The sequence below is a fragment of the Corylus avellana genome, chromosome 2 (genome assembly GCF_965113065.1).
Source record: "Corylus avellana chromosome 2, dhCorAvel1.hap1.2, whole genome shotgun sequence".
Classification (NCBI taxonomy): domain Eukaryota; kingdom Viridiplantae; phylum Streptophyta; class Magnoliopsida; order Fagales; family Betulaceae; genus Corylus; species Corylus avellana.
The window spans coordinates 30,158,533-30,178,174 of NC_142491.1; the positions used below are offsets into that span (position 1 = coordinate 30,158,533).

At 37.9% G+C, this 19,642-nt stretch overlaps 1 pseudogene; it reads right to left on the bottom strand.

Annotated features, from left to right (window-relative positions):
* Positions 1-5,671: 5,671 nt before the first annotated feature.
* LOC148587598 (uncharacterized) lies at positions 5,672-8,969 on the bottom strand (annotated as a pseudogene).
* Between the last annotated feature and the right edge of the window lie 10,673 nt (positions 8,970-19,642).

Genomic DNA, 19,642 nt, shown 5'->3' on the forward strand with positions numbered 1-19,642 from the left:
TCTTCGAGGCTGGAATTCCCTGAAACACAGTTCAAACCAATTTAGCTCATTTGTTGTAACAATAACATGAACAAAAATGAGGTCAAATGAAGAAGTGGGCTTTAAAGAAGTTCGGGTAAATTGCATAGAAAATGAAAAGGAAAAAAGAAGGAATGAAATCATTATATGGAATCTAAGAGAGCAGAAACGACCACTATCCAGGAAATTAAAATCACATGAAAAAAAAAAAATAAAAGACTTGGAAGACTGGGGATTATAAAACAACATTCTCAGACAACAGTATAATCCGTAAAAAAACCCATCAACCACAAATCAGAAGCATAATTATCAAAAAAAAAAAAAAAAGGTGAGGGGGGAATTTTGCATCTCTGTCTTCCAGCTTTCAGTTGGCAAAAGGTAAGGGGACAAAACATAAAAATTATCCCAAAATTTGATGAATTAAAAGCCCAGTGTAGTAGATCCTAAAGCGCATCAAAGATCTAATAAGAAAGTTACAAAATTCAATAACACAGAACAAGAGAATGAAGAGGAAGGGGCCTTAGAATTGAAGGGGGACAGATATTAGAGATATTGATGTCGGAAGATGAAATAAAATAAAATAAATTTTTTAAAAAAAAAAAAAAAAAAAAATCCCAAAATTCAGAGACGAGAGCACAAAAGCAAACCCCAATGAAAGAGAGTGGATGAGTAAATGATTACCAGAGTATTATTTGACTCAAGACGATGGTAGTATGTCTCTGTGAAGGAGACCCAGCACCACCACGTCCACCACTACAGACTCGGCCACCCAACCACCTTGACCTGACCAGATGACCCTCACCCTCACCCCCCTATCTCACTCCTTTCTCAATAATCTCTCTCTCTCTCTCCTCCTATTTTTCTCTCTTTCAATTCAAATGGGAGAAAACATTTTCCACCCTCCCATCATTTTCATCGCTTTCTCTCTCGTTCTGTCTGATTTTAGCCCAAATTCATAATCATGATGTTCTTTCAGAATAACTACAAAAAGAAAATAATAATAATAATAATAATACTATTATTATTATTAATTTTATATTATTAAATGACGGAGAAAAAAAAAACAAAGGAGAGAGAGTTGGGAGGGAAAAGGGTGCAAGTAATCCAGTGGTGGTGGACCAGAAAATGGATGGAATCTTTGAAAGAACAAAAAAGAGAGAGAGATAGAAAAAAGCTCAAGGATTTCTCCACCTCTGCTTGCCGCTTTGATTGATTGTTACATTCCCAATTATTATTCCTTCTTTTTGGACTGGGCTTCGGCCCTTCTCAGGCCTCACTCTTCTTAAGCTTCTCTTCTGCGCTCGGCCTAATCACGTCTCGCCAACTGCATCCTGCGCCTTACGCCCATGCTGTCTCTCTCTCTCTCTCTAGCTCCCTCGCTATCCTTAGCCTCCCCGCTGGCCGCTACCACTCATTCTAAAAACTCCACCATTTTTTATTTTTTCTTTTCAAATTTAGATAATATAGCTCGACTTGGCTCGCAAGTTTTTGGAAGGGGTTGGGGTGAAACGGGAGGCTTTATTTTCGCAAGGGATGGGTGCTCGACTCGTGAAGGAGAAGCCACGGAGATGGAGGAAATGAGTACAGCGCTGGATATTTTGGGAGAAACAACTGAAGGGTAAAAGTGTAATTTCACATTAGGAAAAGGACAACAACAGTGCCTGGGCTGGGCCATGCCTTTTGCCAAACACCACCTAACAATAGAGGGATAATTGAGGGGGAGGTATGTGTACTTTTTCTAAAAAAACTCATTATTTCTTTTATTTTTTAATTGAAATAAAATATTACCAAATAACTCAAAAGATTAAATACTCATGGAAACATAAAAATATGTTTCACATTTACGTCAAATTAAAATACTTTTTTGAACTAAAAATTAAAAAATACTCACGAGTGTAGGTCTTTGTTAATTGAAAGTTCTATTTATTCTCAATGGACTAGCCAAAGGTTGCTTTGATTAATCTGTAAGAATTTGGGAGAAAATTATATAAACATAAAAGAAATACTAACCTCTGGCCATTGTTGTTTAAGCACTTGAATTGAATACTTGTTGAATGTTTGCTAAATTCACAATTCCAGAACCCTCAATTTGTAATCCTAGAACCCTCACTTTGTTGGAGAGTGATAGATAAGGATTTTTTGTCTATCTGTTTTTCACGTTAAAGTTGTGATCGATGGATATCACAGGCTTGTCTTTTATATAGGCCAAGACCCCTATCCATTTATCTTACGTTGCTTCCTTCCATCAAGGGAGACAACACTTGGTGAAAATAAAACACCTTTTTCACTTTTAGTAGTTAACTGTACTTCAATTACCCAAAGTTTTTTTTTTTTTTTTTTTTGGTTTAATAAAAACTATATATAATATACTATATACATATAATATATGTGACATGTGGGCCACCTTAAGTCTCCTGATAGAAGATTAATTCTAATATTCTCCAACTTGGCTCACATGACACATTTTAAAATCGTTTAGGTAACTAAAACTATATACGACTAAATTGAAAACTACTAAAGCTTTAGTTTCGCTTTAAAGAGATATACAATACACGAATCATGGCGGTTATGTTATTATATCAACATTTCCTTCCATGTATTACAAAGTATGAATCTTTCAAAAATAAAATCTGTATATGGTATAATTCTTTATGAATAACTTCCAATAAGTTATTCTGGGTCTAACTGTATTGGAGCAAATACTTTATGTGCACAAAAATAAACATTGTTTTGACAATGAACAAGTACTCTAAATAACAAGAATTTAATCAAGCATAAAATGAGCTCACTAATCCCATGCTCTCTACATGTTTCGAAAATGTCTTTATTGAGAGCCCTTTCGTCATAGGATCTGCAATCATAGAAGTTGTACTTGTATGCTCTATAGAGACTTCTTGTTCCTTAATTCTCTCTTTGACAGCAAGATACTTTATGTCAATATGTGTTGGTTCTGCTCCCACTTTTGTTATTCTTTGAAAAGAAAACTGCTGCCAAATTATCACAGTAAATTCATAACGCCTTGGATTTTGAATCCACAACTTGAAACCCTATGATAAAATTTCTTAACCATTTTGCCTGTGAAGTCGCTTCAAAGCATGCTATGAACTCTGCCTCCATAGAAGACGATGCAATTATCGTCTATTTGGTGCTCTTCCATGATATATCACCTCCTGCCAACATAAAGACATATCCTGAAGTGAACTTTCTAGAGTCTTTACAACCCACAAAGTCTGAGTCGAGTCTGAATATCCAACCACTTCTAGATAATCTACATTCTTATAAGTCAGCATATGATTCTTGGTTCCTTGTAAATATCTCATAACATCTTTAACAGCCTTCCAGTGTTCCATTCCAGGATTACTTTGATATCTTTTTAACATTCCTACTGCATATGCAATGTTAGGTCTTAAACAAACCTGTGCATACATTAAACTGCCAACAACAGATGCATAAGGAATGCTTTCCATTTCTTTCTTTTCCAAAACATTTTTCGGACATTGACTTAAATTGAATGTATCGCCCTTCAATATGGGTGCCGCATTGGGTGTACATTCATACATTCTGAATTTTTCCAAAACTCTTTCAATATAGGCTTTATGAGATAGATCTAACATCTTTTGAGACCTGTCTCTATGAATGTCAATGCCTAAGACATAAGAGGCTTCACCTAAATCCTTCATTTCAAAGTTTTGAGAAAGAAATTGTTTAGTGTCATGCAATAGACCCAAATCATTAGTTGCAAGTAAAATATCATCAACATATAGGACTAAGAAAATAAATTTACTCCCACTAAATTTTTGGTATATGCAATTATCCACAATGTTCTCCGCAAATCCAAATGAAGTAATAACATTGTGAAATTTTAAATACCATTGATGGGATGCTTGTTTTAGTCCATATATAGATTTCTTTAACCTGCAGACTAATTGATCACCTTTATCAGAACAAAACCCTTCAGGTTGTTTCATGTACACATCTTCTTCAAGACTCCCATTAAGGAAAGCTGCTTTCACATCCATCTGATATAGCTCTAAATCAAAATGAGCTACTAATGCCATGATTATTCTAAATGAATCCTTTTTAAAAACTGGAGAGAAAGTATCATGGTAATCAATACCTTCTCTTTGTGTGAATCCCTTAGCTACAAGTCTAGCCTTATATCGATTGATGTTACAATTCAAGTCTTTCTTGGTTTTATAAACCCATTTACAACCAATGGCTTTAACTCCTTTAGGTAACTCGACAATTTCTCAAACTTGATTTTTAGCCATAGATTCTATTTCTTCTATCATGGCATTATACCAAAATTTTGAGTTTTCATCACTCATGGCATGTGAAAATGAAATAGGGTCATCCTTAGGTCCGACATCAAAGTCAGATTCTAATAGGTATACATAATAATCACCAGAAATGCTTGGCCTCCTTACTCTTGAGGATCTTCTTAATTCTACAGTCCCATCCGCATTATGTAGATATTGATTTGCAGACTCCACATTGATATGTTCCTCTTGAGGTGGTGGTAGCTCTTGAATTGATTGTTCTTCAAGGATATCTGGTTGATTTTCCTGAAAAAACAGTCAACTTATTTTGATTCACAGATGTTGTATCTGAATTCCGTGTTTCCTCCCACTTTATCTTTTGAGGAACATTACTCCCACTAATGTTAAGAGCCTCAATAAATTTTGCATTTCTAGCTTCAACAATTCTAGGCGTATGTGAGGGACAATAAAATCTATAACCCTTAGAATTTTCTGCATAGCCAATGAAATATCCACTGACTGTTCTCGGATCCAATTTCTTTAATTGTGGATTGTAGACCCTAATCTCAACTAGGCAACCCCATATATGAAAATGTCTTAAACTAGGTTTCCATCCTTTCCATAACTCAAATGGTGTTTTGGGAACAACCTTAAATGGAACTCTATTTAAGATATATACGGAAGTTTTTAAGGCCTCACTCCACAAAAATAAAGGAAGATCACTATTGCTAAGCATACTTCTTACCATATCTATAAGGGTACGGTTTCGCCTTTCAGCAACACCATTTTGGTAAGGTGAACCCGGCATTGTATATTGAGCAATAATCCCTTCTTCTTTTGAGAAAATTGGCAAATGGACCTGGTCTTTGCCCTGACTCTATGTATCTATCATAATATTCTCCACCCCTATCAGATCTTACGATCGTAATTTTTTTTTCTAATTGTCTCTCTACTTCCCTTTTATATGTTTTGAAAGCATCTAGTGCTTCAGACTTATTAAAAAAGAGGTAAAGATACATAAACCGTGAATAGTCATCGATAAATGAGATACAATATCTTTGACCATTCAAACATGGGGTACTAAATGGTCCACAGATGTCAGTGTGTATGATTTCAAGTATTTCTTCACTCCTCTTAGCACATTTACTGGTCTTGTTGGTTTGCTTTCCTTTTATGCAATCCACACAAGTACCAAAATCTGAAAAATCTAGAGCCTTAAGGACTCCATCATTTATTAGCCTTTTGATTCTCTTTTACGGAGATATGTCCCAATCTCCTATGCCATAACATAGAGGATGACTCATCAATAGTGTTGCGTTTACTGCCAATATCATGCATAGTTAAGAGACTTTGTTCATAAATGGGATCTAAATTTAATTTATATAAACCATTGACTAAGATTCCTGATCCAACATCTGTAGAGTTTTTAAACAAATAGACATTTGACCCAATAAAATTAAATTCAAACCCTAAAGGTACTAGTTTAGATATAGAAATTAAATTTTTTTGAAAATGAAGGAACATAAAAGGTGTTTACAAGGTCTAAAATATATCCATTTTCTAAAACAAGTCTAAAGGTTCCTATAGCCTCGACATGTGAACGCATCCCATTTCCTGGATAGATGCCTTGTTCACTTCCCATCGGTTTCCTTAGGCTGAGAAATCCCTGCATGATATTGACAACGTGAATTGTAGTACTCGAATCAATAAACCATGTATTATGATGAGTATCTATGAAGTTAGATTCATAACACACTAGAGAATCGAGATTACCTTTTTTCTCGAGCCATTTTTTGTACTTTAGGCAATCATTCTTTTTGTGCCCCTTTTTCTTATAGAAGAAACATACATATTTATTTCCATAAGACTTGAATGATGCTTGTCCATTCTTCTTCCATTTAATTTCAGCACCTTTTCCCTTTTTCCCTTTGCCCTTTTTATGAGTCACAAAATGTGCACTCTCTAAATTTTCATGTTTTAACATCTCCTCTTCTTGTACACACATTGTTAGAAGTTCATTAATGGACCACTTTTCCTTATATGTGTTGTAAGAAATCTTAAATGGTCCATATTCAGCAGGGAGAGAATTGAGTATGAAATGGACAAGGAATGACTCTGAAATCTCAATTCCTAAGGACTTAAGGCTTCGTTTGGCAACAGGGTTGTCCTAGACCCTGTTCACCTTTTGACTAGTTGACCATCAATTTTGAACTTTTAACATCAATATTTCAGCTTCTTTGACCATATTGCCCTTATTTTTCTCTGGATACTTTTTGTGTTTTTTTCCCTGTTTGGTTGTCTAGAAAATCAGGGAAGGGAAATGTTTGGAAATTGGGATTTTGGATCCTTTATAGCTGATTTTACGGTTATTTCTGCTGTGTGTAGGATTTTAAAGTAGTTTCATTCATTTTTCACTGATTCTCTAGGCAAATAGTTAGGGTTTTATATTTTGGGCGTCCCCCCTGGGCTAGCTTCATGTCCATCAAAGTAATCGGGGAGTACAAAAAAGAAGAAAATGTTGGCCCAGGTAAAACTTATCGAGAAACAAAAATCAAGAAAAACCCAAAGATCCCAAGCACAAAAATGGAATTACCCATAATCGCAGAACAACAACACAAAAATATCATTCAAAGAATCACAACTCCTCTGCAAAACCTCAGAAAAACTAACCCACGGCCACAACAATCAACACACACAAAAATTTCAATGAAAAGACAAAGAATGGAAAAGAAAAGGTGCCTCGTAGTCCTGGCCTTTGAAGACATGGCAGTGAAAGAATGTGAAATTCATAGCTGTGAGCTTGGAAACCTTCTTTCAAATACCCAAGAAACAGAGTAGGTGGTGAACAAAAAAATAGAACAGAGCAAGCGGAGAGAGTGTGGAGAGGGCGAGAGGCTGTGAGAAGACAGGGAGAGGAAAGAAAGTGAGGGAGATGGAGGGTAATCGAGAGTGCTGGAAAACAAAAAGAAAAAAAGTGAAGGCTAATATGGTAATTCTACTCAAAGTTATTTTATTAAATACACATATATCGAAAATCTACAGTATCTAGGTGGCCCAACACCTTTGCCAAACACCCCCTAAGTTGTGCAGCAATGTCCCTCATCTCCATTATGTGCTCACGTACATTCCTAAATTTGTCATGTTTCATAATTGACAACTTGTTCAGTAGAGTGCTAGCTAATGCCTTATCAGAACTAACAAATTGTTCTTCAATGGCCTTTAAGTAGTCCTTTACCTTATCACATGGAGGAATTGAACCTCTAATGCTCTTACTAATATGTGACTTAATGAGCATTAGACTTAATCGGTTTGACCGTTCCCACTTTTCATATGTAGTTTTTTCTACTATCGAACTTGTTTCAGTGGGCACGGGTGGTTCCTCCACACGCAATGCAAAGTCTAGGTCTGTGCACCCTAATGTCAAGAGAATTTTGTCTTTCTAGTCTGAAAAATTATCTCCATTTAAAAATGGAATATGAGAAGATTCATTATTTAAAACAGATGAAACAATAGCTGCAATAACCAAGAATAGGCATCAACGCTTTGAAATAAACACAAACTATAGTATGAATCAACCAATGTCAAATTCATAAACAAATCAAAATCTTCTTGTGGGTAAAGATCGCACTATGCATAAGATTTGTTTCTATATCTTCATAATAAAACTAGTAAATTTTATAAATGCTTAAGAAAAAATAGACACTGCACCTGTGGATATTAGGTATCCAATTTTTCTAATATCTTTTTTTACTATCTTATTCTAATTAAGTCATATAAAATGATCACTTCCCTGTAGGGCCAAGTAATCACTATGACAATTTAATTGCAATATGAAATGCCATTATAAAATTTCACATCATTGTGTTTTAAGATGCTGTGGCTATTTTTAATGCACAATAAAAGGCATTTTTCAGAATAGCTTAATGCTATTTATATAGAGCAAACGAGACATGGACCAAAGTGAAACAATGGCTTGATGGTGTAACCCTTCTTGCAAGCCCCATTGTGTGAGGTTCGATAACCCACACTGGAAAACGGAGGAGTTTTACCCTTTTATGGCGGGTGAACAACACGCGCCCAGCATGCGAGTGGGCTTAGATTCGGGTAGGGGACTTCATCCCTTACCTTCAACCGGGTCTGAAAAACGGATCTGGGTCGGGTCTCGCCCTAAACGGGTTTTTCTCATTTTTCATCAAATTTTTGCACTGAAACCCAATTTTATAACATGGTTTTGGTTCGGAATCATCAAGACTACTAATTTATGGATTTGGAAACATATGGGTGTTCAAAAACAATGAAAATAAATCATCATTTTAAAGAAAAATGGCATGGCCGAAAATCTTAATCTTGTTTTTTTTTTTTTTTTTTTTTTTAACGATTCCAAAATTGTAAAAATATAGTATTTTGCACAATAAAAAACAATAAGATTAATCTTCTAAAACCACAAAAGCATCATAAACATTAAATTTTAAAGATCCGGCCAAACCATGAAACCATACACATTATAAAACTTGAAACCCAAAACAAAAATCTCACAGCAACCGTAGTCCTAATACAAACATTCAATCATTCTACTAAAATTCAACAGATTGATACTAAACAACATGGCACAAAACCAAGCTCTGATACCACTAATGTAAGAATTTGGGAGAAAATTATATAAACATAAAAGAAATACTAACCTCTGGCCATTGTTGTTTAAGCATTTGAATTGAATCCTAGAACCCTCACTTTGTTGGAGAGTGATAGATAAGGATTTTTGGCCTATCTGTTTTTCACATTAAAATTGTGATCGATGGATATCACATGCTTGTCTTTTATATAGGTCAAGATCCCTATCTATTTATCTTACGTTGCTTCCTTCCATCAAGGGGGACAAACACTTGGTGAAAATAAAACACCTTTTCACCTCTAGTAGTTAACTGTACTTTAATTACCCAAAGTTTTTTTTTATTTTTTTTTAATAAAAATTATATATAGTATACTATATACATATAATATATGTGACATGTGGGCCACCTTAAGTCTCCTGATAGAAGATTAATTCTAATATAATCCTGCAACGAAAATTGGCAACAATTCTTTCTTCATCCAACTAGCCAATTTAGCCAAGAAGATGGCTATATGTTTATAGTGCTAGTCAATTTTGACTAAAACTGTAACTCAGCAATGCATAAATAAGTCTCCAAGGGATAGCTCAATTGGTTGTAGACTACGCCTAATGAAGCGGAGGTTACTAGGTCACTAGTTTTTATAGATTGAGTTGGAGAAAGTTTATTCAACCCAGTTTAGAGAAAAACTATGTCCGTTAAAAACTATTTTGCATTTTCTATTGCCCATCCACATGGATTACGGGTAGGGCTGTAAGCAAACAGAGCTACCCGTGAGCCCGCTCGGGCTTGGCCCGACAAAGCCCAGCTCGTGCGCGACTTGATTATTAAATGAGCCGCTCGTGGACATAATACCAAACTCGATTATTAAAAAATACATACCCGTATAAAACTCGACTCGCTCGTTTAAAGTTCGTGAACATACTCATATAAGGGCTCGACTCGCTTATTAGCGCGACTCGTATATATTTATTATATATAATTTAATAAAAATAATTTATATAGTATATTACTTATTATTTAATAACAATTTAACAATAGTCAATGTATATTAATTATTGAGTATTTCCAAAAAAAAAAAACATTAATTAATTGGTATACAATATATAATTATATCTATGATTATAAGTATATGTATAATATATAATTGAATAATAAAAGTTAATCATATGGTTATATCTTAAATGAAAATCATGATGCATTGATACTTAATCATATTATTCATATAATCATATTGATTCATATAATTCAATAATTCATATCATAGACAATGAAAATGTGATTAGAATAATCCCAAATGGAATGATTATAATTAGAAATTTAAAATTGACAATAACAAATTAACAATGCATGTAATGTCCTATAGTTATAGATTAAGTATTGACATTAGAGTAATTCTAAAAGTCTCTCTTGTATCCCTCTTGAATCCCTCCAAGAATGATGTGGCAATTAAAATCACAATTTTATCAAAATTCAATAATGATCAATCATAAGCTCAATGGTAATTTTAATAGCCACATCATTCTTAAATGGACTCAAGAAGGACACAAGATTGACTTATAACATTACTCATCGACATTGTCATTTGAAATTTGGAATTGATAGCATGAGATATTATTGTTGATCACTTAAGAAAAAAAATGATTATATTATTAATATGAATCGTATGATCAATTATTACATAAGGTTTATGAATACAAAATAAAACAAAATCTTTCACTAAACACTTACTCATGTGTTAAAATCATGATACAATGATACTTAATCATATTATTCATATAATCATATCGATTCATATAGTTCATATCATATACAATGACAATGTGCCAAATGAAATGATTAGAATTATAAATTTAAAATTGACAATAACAAATTAATAATGCATGTAATGTCCTATAGTCACAAATTAAGTATTGACATTGTCTTTTGAAATTTGGAATTGATAGCATGAGATGTTATTGTTGATAAGTTGATGATTACTTAAGGAAAAAAAGAAGAAGAAAAAAAAGATGGTATTATTAACATGAATCGTATGATCAATCATCACATAAGGTTTATAAATATAAAATATGTTTTTATGAATACAAAATAAAACAAAATATTTCACTAAACACTTAGCATGAATATTTAGCGTGAATATTTAATATTGTTAGTGTGAATGTGTGATATCTATAGTAGGTTTTTTTTTTTTTTTTTTTTTTTTTTGTTTTTTTGAATAAGTGACTGATATTATTCAAAAATTCTGAAATGAATACAAAAACATCTAGAGCCACACAGACTCTAAATACCAAGAGTTCAACAGAACTCTAAACAACTACATCAAAACTCTCTGAAGTAATCTCATCGTGAATACAAGCCGGGACTTCTTCCATCCAAACTCTATGCTCCCCATTGATACCAGCTGCCCTTGCTAATCCATGAGCTGCCCTATTTGCTTCTCTTCTGACATATTCCACCTTCCAGCTTCTAAACCCGGGTAGAATAGTATGAATATCTTCTATAACTTGACCAAACTTATTCCAGGTTGCTCATCCTTTGATCGCTTGGACTACTGTTTTTGAGTCTCCTTCCAGTACAATTTCTTGGAAGCCCAGATCGCGGCAGAACTCCAATGCGTTAAGGGCTCCCATCGCCTCTGCCACTGTAGGCTCCAGACTCCCTTCTTGAACTAAGCAAGTTGCTGCACACACCTGCCCCTTGAAGTCCCGCACTATAATTCCCACACCAAAGTTTTAGAAGATGCTCTCACCGACACATCCCAATTGACTTTGTACGTGTCCACTTTTGGAGCTTTCCACCGAATATGAGAGACAGCGTTTTGGGGTTCGGTAGCTTCCCTTTCCTCCTGGTGCTCCCCAAATGTTTCCCAAGCTTTCCACTGGGTAGCTACTTCTTGGGCTAGTACCCCTGGATGTTTAAAAGAGCCACCATGAGTAGCTTCATTTCTTCTATACTATATAGCCCGTGCAGTAAGTGCAAAGATTCCCAACTCCTCCATGCTACATTTATGAGACAGAAACTCAAAAATTTCCAGGAACCCCTCCTCATTGCACACACTTTTCTGCAGGGGTCAAACACTTATACTCCACACGTCTTTAGCTGCTGGGCAGTGCCAGAGTGCATGAGCAGTTGTTTCCATTTCATTTGTGCAGAAAATGCAATTTGCATCCTCTAACACCCCTCTGTGTTTGAGGTTGGCTTTAGTAGGTAGAATATTGTAGCATGCCCTCCAAATAAACATCTTTGTGGCATTAGGCACCCTCAGTTCCCAAAGAGTCTTCCAAATAGCCTTACTTCCTGCTTGTTTTGATCATTCACCGTAATTTTCAGCCTTTTGTTCGAGCTCCAAGTGATAAGCACTTCTAACGGAAAATTCTCCCGAATTCGTGAACTTCCAAATCATCGTATCTTGCTTATTATATCTGCTCAGCGGAAGTCCGTAGATTGCATCAGCTTCTTCCTCCCAAAATATCTCCCGAATTAGTGGGATATTCCACCTTGATGGTCGGGTTTCAATCAAATCACAAAATCTTAGCATCTCTTTGTAGAATTCGACAGGGAGATTGAATGGTATAGGTGGATGGATTTGGGATCCATCTATCCCCCCAAATTGACACTGAATTACCGTTTCCAATGCGCCAATTCAGCCCTGCAAAAAACAACTCCTTCGCCGAAAGAATGCTCCTCCAAGCCAATGATGGTCTACTCCCCACTTTCGCTTCCCGTAAAGAGCTCTTTGGAAAATATTTGGCCTTAAGGATTTTTGAAGCCAAGCTATCCGGCTGCTTGATTAATCGCCATAATTGTTTAGCAAGAATTGCTTTATTGAATACATGAAGATCTCGGAACCCCAATCCCCCTTGAGACTTTGCACGCCCCATTTTTTCCCAACTCATCCAATGTATTTTCTTTTCATTCGCCTTTTGCCCCCACCAATAATTCTGCATAATACCATTAATTTCTTTGCAAAGGACTTTTGGGAGTAAAAAGATACTCATACTATATGTGGGAATGGCTTGTGCCACGGCTTTTAATAAGACCTCTTTACCAGCTTGTGAAAGTAGCTTCATCTTCCAATCCGTGACCTTTTTCCGTACTCTTTCTGAGAGATTCTGGAATTCTCTGGTTCAAGACCTCCCCACTAGTGCTGGGTGTCCCAAATATTTATCATACCTCTGTGTAACCGGCACCCTAGACAACCGAATGATTAGGTCTTTAACCTCACGTCGTGTGTTGCGGCTGAAAAATATGGACGTTTTATCTCAATTCAAACGTTGGCCCGACGCTTTTTCATATGCTTCCAAAATGATTGTTAAACATTGCCAATCCTGTGCCGTGGCTTTACAAAAAATAATACTATCGTCCGCAAAAAATAGGTGGTTTAACCGCGGACCCCTTGGGGAAGTTGGAACTCCCCGGAGACTCTCAGTTTGTTCGGCATGTAATAATTGGGAACTTAACGCTTCCGCACACAGTATAAACAGATATGGAGAGATGGGATCCCCTTGCCTGATCCCTCTTGTAGGCTGGATACTACCTTCAGTATTTCCATTGATGATAATCGAATACCGTACTGAGGAAATACACTTCATCACAAGGCCAATCCACTTCGCACCAAACCCCAAAGATCGCATTACCTCTTCCACAAAACACCACTCCAATCGATTATAAGCCTTACTCATATCTAGTTTTAATGCCATGTAACCGACTTTCCCCCACATCCGGGGATGCATTGAGTGCATAGTTTCATAGGCCCAACACGTTATCTGAGATGAGCCTTCCCGGAATAAACGCGCTTTGGTTGGGAGAAATGATTTCATGGAGAAGCATCTTCAATCTGTTTGTCATGGTCTTTGAAATAATTTTATAAATAACATTACAAAGACTGATAGGTCTAAATTCAGAAAGCTTTGAGGGATTATTTTTTTTAGGAATCAATACAATATGGGTAAAATTTAAATCATCACTAAAATTACCCAAATTGAAAAAATGTTTAACAATATTACATACCTCCTCTCCAATAATTGACCAATTGTCATGGTAAAAACATGCAGGCAATCCATCCGGTCTTGGGGCTTTTTGGCCACCCATTTGAGAAATGGCGTAGTAAATTTCCTCCACTGTGATTTCCCGCTCCAGCTGTTCATTCATGCTTGGGGTGATTCTCCTCTCTAACCCATGTAGGCATTCCCTTAGCCCATACGGGTTAGATGTAGAAAAGATATTCTGAAAATAATCCGTAAAGGCTCTATTGATACTTTCAGGTGTTGTACATAAATTCCCCGCTTCATCTTCAATTAGTACAATATGATTCATCCGACGCCTTTGATTGACACTAGCATGAAAAAATTTTGTATTTTTATCTCCACTTTTTAACCAATGTTCTTTGGCCCGCTGTCTCCAATGCATCTCCTCTTTTTCAAAAATGTCATTTACCTCTTGCTGCAGTAATTTTATTTTCTCCTCCTCCGGTCTAGAATCACCCATTTGTAGCAATTTCAATTGCTCGGTCTTCTGTTGGATTTGGGATTCGGCCTGCCCCTTCTCCTTAATTTGCCATCGAGTAATCACCTTTTTGCACCTCCCTATTTTAGCCGAGAAAGACATCCATGGGTTTGAGGCCAAACCTTTCTCCCTCCATACCGATTTGATCAAATTATTGTGGCTATCTTTTTTCCCCCACCCAGCTGCATAGAAAATCTTCTTCTCTAACCTCCATTGGTCACGCCTTACAATGCAAAGCTGAACATTAATTGGTGCATGGTCTGATGTACGGTTGGCCAATACCTCCACCCCATAGTTTGGGTATGATGTCATCCAAGCTTGGTTTGCAATTGCTCTATCTAATCTCTCCATGATAAAATGCCCGTCTTCCCTTTTATTACTCCACGTAAACTTTGGGCCTAAAAAGCCCAAGTCATTGAGTTGACACCGTTCCATAGTTTGTTGGAAATCCCTTATTTGTCATCTAGGCCGTTTATTAGCACCATACTTCTCTTCATCGGCCAATATTTCATTGAAATCTCCTACACACATCCATGCACTAGAAGTCAATGAATGGAGGTGCATAAGGAGATCCCATGATTCTTTTCTTTTAGCCACTTCGGGATGACCATAGAAGCCCGTTAGAATCCATTGTGCTATACCATCCACTCCCCTTATTTTAGCATTAATGTGGCGTCGACTGTAATTTTGAATCTCTACCAATTCATTATCATTCCAAAAGAGTGCTAGTCCCCCACTCCTTCCCACACAATCAACCACAAAAACACTACTAAAGCCCAACTTGTACTTTACCCGTTCCACCCGAGACGCCATTAGTTTGGTTTCCATCAGGAAAACCAAACTGGGTTTCTTCTCCTTTACCAACCGGCAAATGTCTCGAACTATCCAGAGGTTCCCAAGCCCCCGGCAGTTCCAACTGAGAATACTCATGGTTCTTGGCGGGGCTGTGCGCCAGCCACCGCCAATCTAGACTCAGGGATCTTATTGCATTCCAGCACTCTCTTTCCTTTCTTCCGGACAGCCTCATTATTGTCTAAACGTGCTTCTCCAGCTCCACTTCTTTTTCCCAGCACCAAACAACTTTCAGTTCGTTCATTCCCTTCTCCTTTCTTTTCACGGGCCCTTTTTTTCCAAGAGCGAATTGAAGCACCCCTTGTATCTATTGGCCCATGTCCATCCCTTAGGGGGGTGTGATCATAGTCCACAGTAGAACTGAGCCCAGCAGAAATGTGTATTGGAGAAGAGTTACCCCCCACATTATGATTCTCTGACGTGGCATCGGGAGTTATGCTACCAGCTGTTCCGAACAGCTCATGCACACCCACAGCTGGCGAAAACTACTCCCTCTTGTGCAGCTGCCCACCAGAAATCTCTCCATTTTGTCTCAAATTAAATCCCATTTTGGAAGTAACGGACGTGCTTCTTGCATCCCCATGATCCTCGTCATTCTCTCTCATGGGTGATTCCCTCATTAAATTATCACACTCCCCACAAGGAAAATCTCCCGAAACTGCACCTTTGAATTTCCCAGAATTAATTGTGGATCCCCCTTGGCCACGCCGTGTCTCTTCCCTTTTTGATTGACCGTAACTTTCCAAGTCTGGACTCCTCGCCGGCCGGAAACCAGCAGGCCTTCTTTCCAGTGCTGAGCCATGCACGCCTTCTTCATTCTGGAAAAAATCTTCTGCATAGGAGCTACCCCATCGTGTTTCTGAGCGCCTCTTGGGAGAACCCGCTCGCAGCCATGGTCCATATTCTTTCTCCTTCGGCTTACCATTTTTCCATCGCAATTCCTCATTCACGCATCCCCCGACGCCATGACGAATAACCCCACACTGGAAACAAAATTTCGGAACCTTTTCATATTGGAAAGGTATCCATAGCGTTTTGTTTTTCAGTTTGAGTATCCTCCCTCTCAGTAGTGGTTTTGGACATTGATTTGAACTTTAACACGTAAAAATTCTCCCCAACCTATACCGTTTTCATCTGTATGAACATCCTCAACTACTCCAATGATCGCTCCCAATTTAAACCCCATCTCCTTTCCCATACATGAGAGCGGAAGTTTATACATACGAACCCAAAAGGCCTCCATATCAAAGTTCATCTCACTTGGCAGCGTAACTCCATCATACTCTGCCACCGAAAATAATTGGCCCTCGAAAATCCAAGGGCGGCCCTCCAAAACTCGAATCTTATCCCACTCATGTTCAAACTCCATTAGAAACATGTTTTCACCCAGAACCTTGAACTCCAACGTCCCCGACAGCCTCCATCCTCTTATCAACTTCGCCCTAATAGTTCTCTTCCCCACAAACCGATCCGAGATCAGTTTACCAATCAAACAATGAGCCCCTTTCGCCGTGATCTCCTCCACGTCCTCCTCAACTACCTCTAGCCCATCTTGCTCTTCTTCCGTCAGTGAAAATCTCCCCCACATCGCCTCTAACTCATCAGGCATCTTTCTCTCAAAAAGGAAGCTAACCAGCACGCCAATGAGAATGCAAGTTTTATGCCTTCCCACGCACAAACTAATTAAGTTTGTGATGGAAGAAGAATTTCCTTCTCCTCTAGGTTCAGAGAGTCCTAGAGCGAAAAATCTCTTTGGCTCAAAGAGATATCAATGTCTTCACTCTTCACTGATATCTATAGTAGTTCAATACAAATCAAACACATATAATTTTGGAGAATAGTAATTTGTAAAACTATAATATCCTACAATAAAATTTTGAAGTTAATGAAATCCCATATAAGGAAAATTAGTGAAATTTGGTCCCTTAATGCTGAAAATATCATTTTATTAAGCATAATAAAAATTATGCTATCAAGACAAAACCATTGATTTGTGAACTTAATGAAATCTCAATCTCATATAAGGGTTTCGGCTATTATATATATATCAATGGAGAATAACTTATATATGGAGGTTGCACAAAAGTCATCTTTTATGCCACCAATAAGAAACTGACACATCAGCTAATTTCATTAGACTTATACTTAAAACAAAAACTCAACCACACCAAATTATACTCCAATAAAATAAAAAATTAATTTATTTAATTTTTTTTTAAAAAAACAGAGTTGAAGGGTGGCCGGTTGGCCACCCCTCCTCCACTTTGGGTGGCCGGCCGCCACCCCCAGGCCATGGGGGTGGCCGCGCGGCCACTGCCATGGCTTGGGGTGGCTCGCTGGCCACCCCATAGGCCATGGGGTGGCTCACCGGCCACTCCCATGGCCTATGGGTGGCACCGGCACCCTATAGCCCTTGGGGTGGCCGCCCCATGGCCTGGGGGTGGCTCACTGGCCACCCCATAGCCCATGGGAGTGGCCGCGCGGCCACCCCATGGCCTGGGGGTGGCGGCCGGCCACCCAAAGTGGAGGAGGGGTGGCCAGTTAATTCTATTTTTTTTAAATAAAAAAAAATTAATTTTTTATTTTATTGGAGTATAATCTGGTGTGGTTGAGTTTTTGTTTTAAGTATAAATATAATGAAATTGACTGATGTGTCGGTTTCTTATTAGTGGCACAAAAGATGACTTTTGTGCAACCTCCCTATATAAGTTATTCTCATATCAATGTCAGGTTATTATTATTTTCGTTTAAGTGCATTTAATATTTTTTAGGGTAATTATATATAATATATCATTTATGGTAATGGATCTATGTCACTTATTTATGGTTAAGTATAAATTGTATAATTAAGTGTAATTACTATGAAAATAAATATTTAGATTAATAACACAAATTTAGAATAATCAAACACTGAAGTTTTCTCTCTAGACTAAGACTAGAGGAGAAGGATCAGTTTTCCATGTCTTTTTGAGATTGTGGAAGTAACTTGTGAATCTATTTGCGACGTGTGTTTGTTTGCTGTTTGTACCATGGTGGACGAGATATCCAGGCAGTGGGCGAAGTGCTCATTGACAGAAGAGGAGGATGTGGAGATTGCTGTCCAGGCTACTGATTTTCATGAAGTAACGTCTAGGGGAAAATTCTGTGTAGTGGGTAAGTTGGTGGTTGATAGGTATGTGAGTAAGGAGACAATTAAAACTCATATGATGCAATGGTGGCGGCCAATGGGGAATCTCAAATTCAAAGTTCTGGGGGATAACTTGTTCCTCATAGATTTTGAAGAAGGGAGGGACAAAAAAAGAGTTATGGAGGGTCGGGCATGGGTCTTTGAGGGCAATCTTTTCCTGGTAGAAGATTTTGATGGACGGATTTCCCCGGCAAAACTCTCCTTTGAGAGGGTTTCTTTTTGGGTACGGATGTTTGATTTACCATGGGGATGTATGGGACGTGAAGTTGGCCGCAAAATAGGAGCATCGGTGGGAATTGTGGAAGAGGTTGATACCGATGGAGATGGGATCGGTTGGGGTGAATTTCTCCGAGTCAAGATATCCATGGATATCTCCAAACCTTTGGCGCGAGGACGTAAGATGAACCTAGAGGGTGAAATTATTTGGATTCCTTTTCAATATGAAAGGCTTCCGAAATACTGTTTTCATTGTGGTCTTATTCGCCATGGACAAAGGGGATGTGAGAAGAGGAGTGAGTTGCGTAACCAAGGAGAACCGAGTTTTGGCCCGTGGCTAAGAGCAACCTCACCCACTCGGAGAGCTGATCGGCCCCGTGGAGGTTTCGCCCAACAACCAACCAGAAAGTGCTCGGAATCCTCTGACCATGATGGCCATAAACGCCATCGGACAAGTGGTGTCCGACGGGGGGATGCTCGGAGAAGGGATGGTGTAGGCGACGGAGGTGAGGGGGAAACGGATGACGACCACATTCATGAACCTTCCGAAAATAACACAGGCGGATTTTGTGGAGCAAATCGCGGAAAGGGATTGGGCAGATTCCAAACTGAAACGCATGATGGGGAAGGAAATTTCATTAAGGCGAATAATGATGCACCAGAAGTCTTCAAATTCAAATCCAACCCCTTATGGAAAGATCGGTCGGAAGGAGAGGGGAGTAAAAATACTTATTCTAAGGAAATAAATCTGCCAGCTGGAAGGGAAATATGGACCCAAGTGTCACCCATTGGTAAATGGCCAAAGGGACAAGGAGATGTTGGAGTAAGCCCAATACACGACATGGGCCAGCGAGGGAGTGGTGCAAAACAACCCAGCCCTGGAGGAGTGTACAAGGGACCCAAGCTGACAGATATAGCAAAAACTTTCCAAGAAACCCACTCAAGTCACGAAGAAGATGATACAGACGGGACTGGAAAAGCTATGACAACCTGGA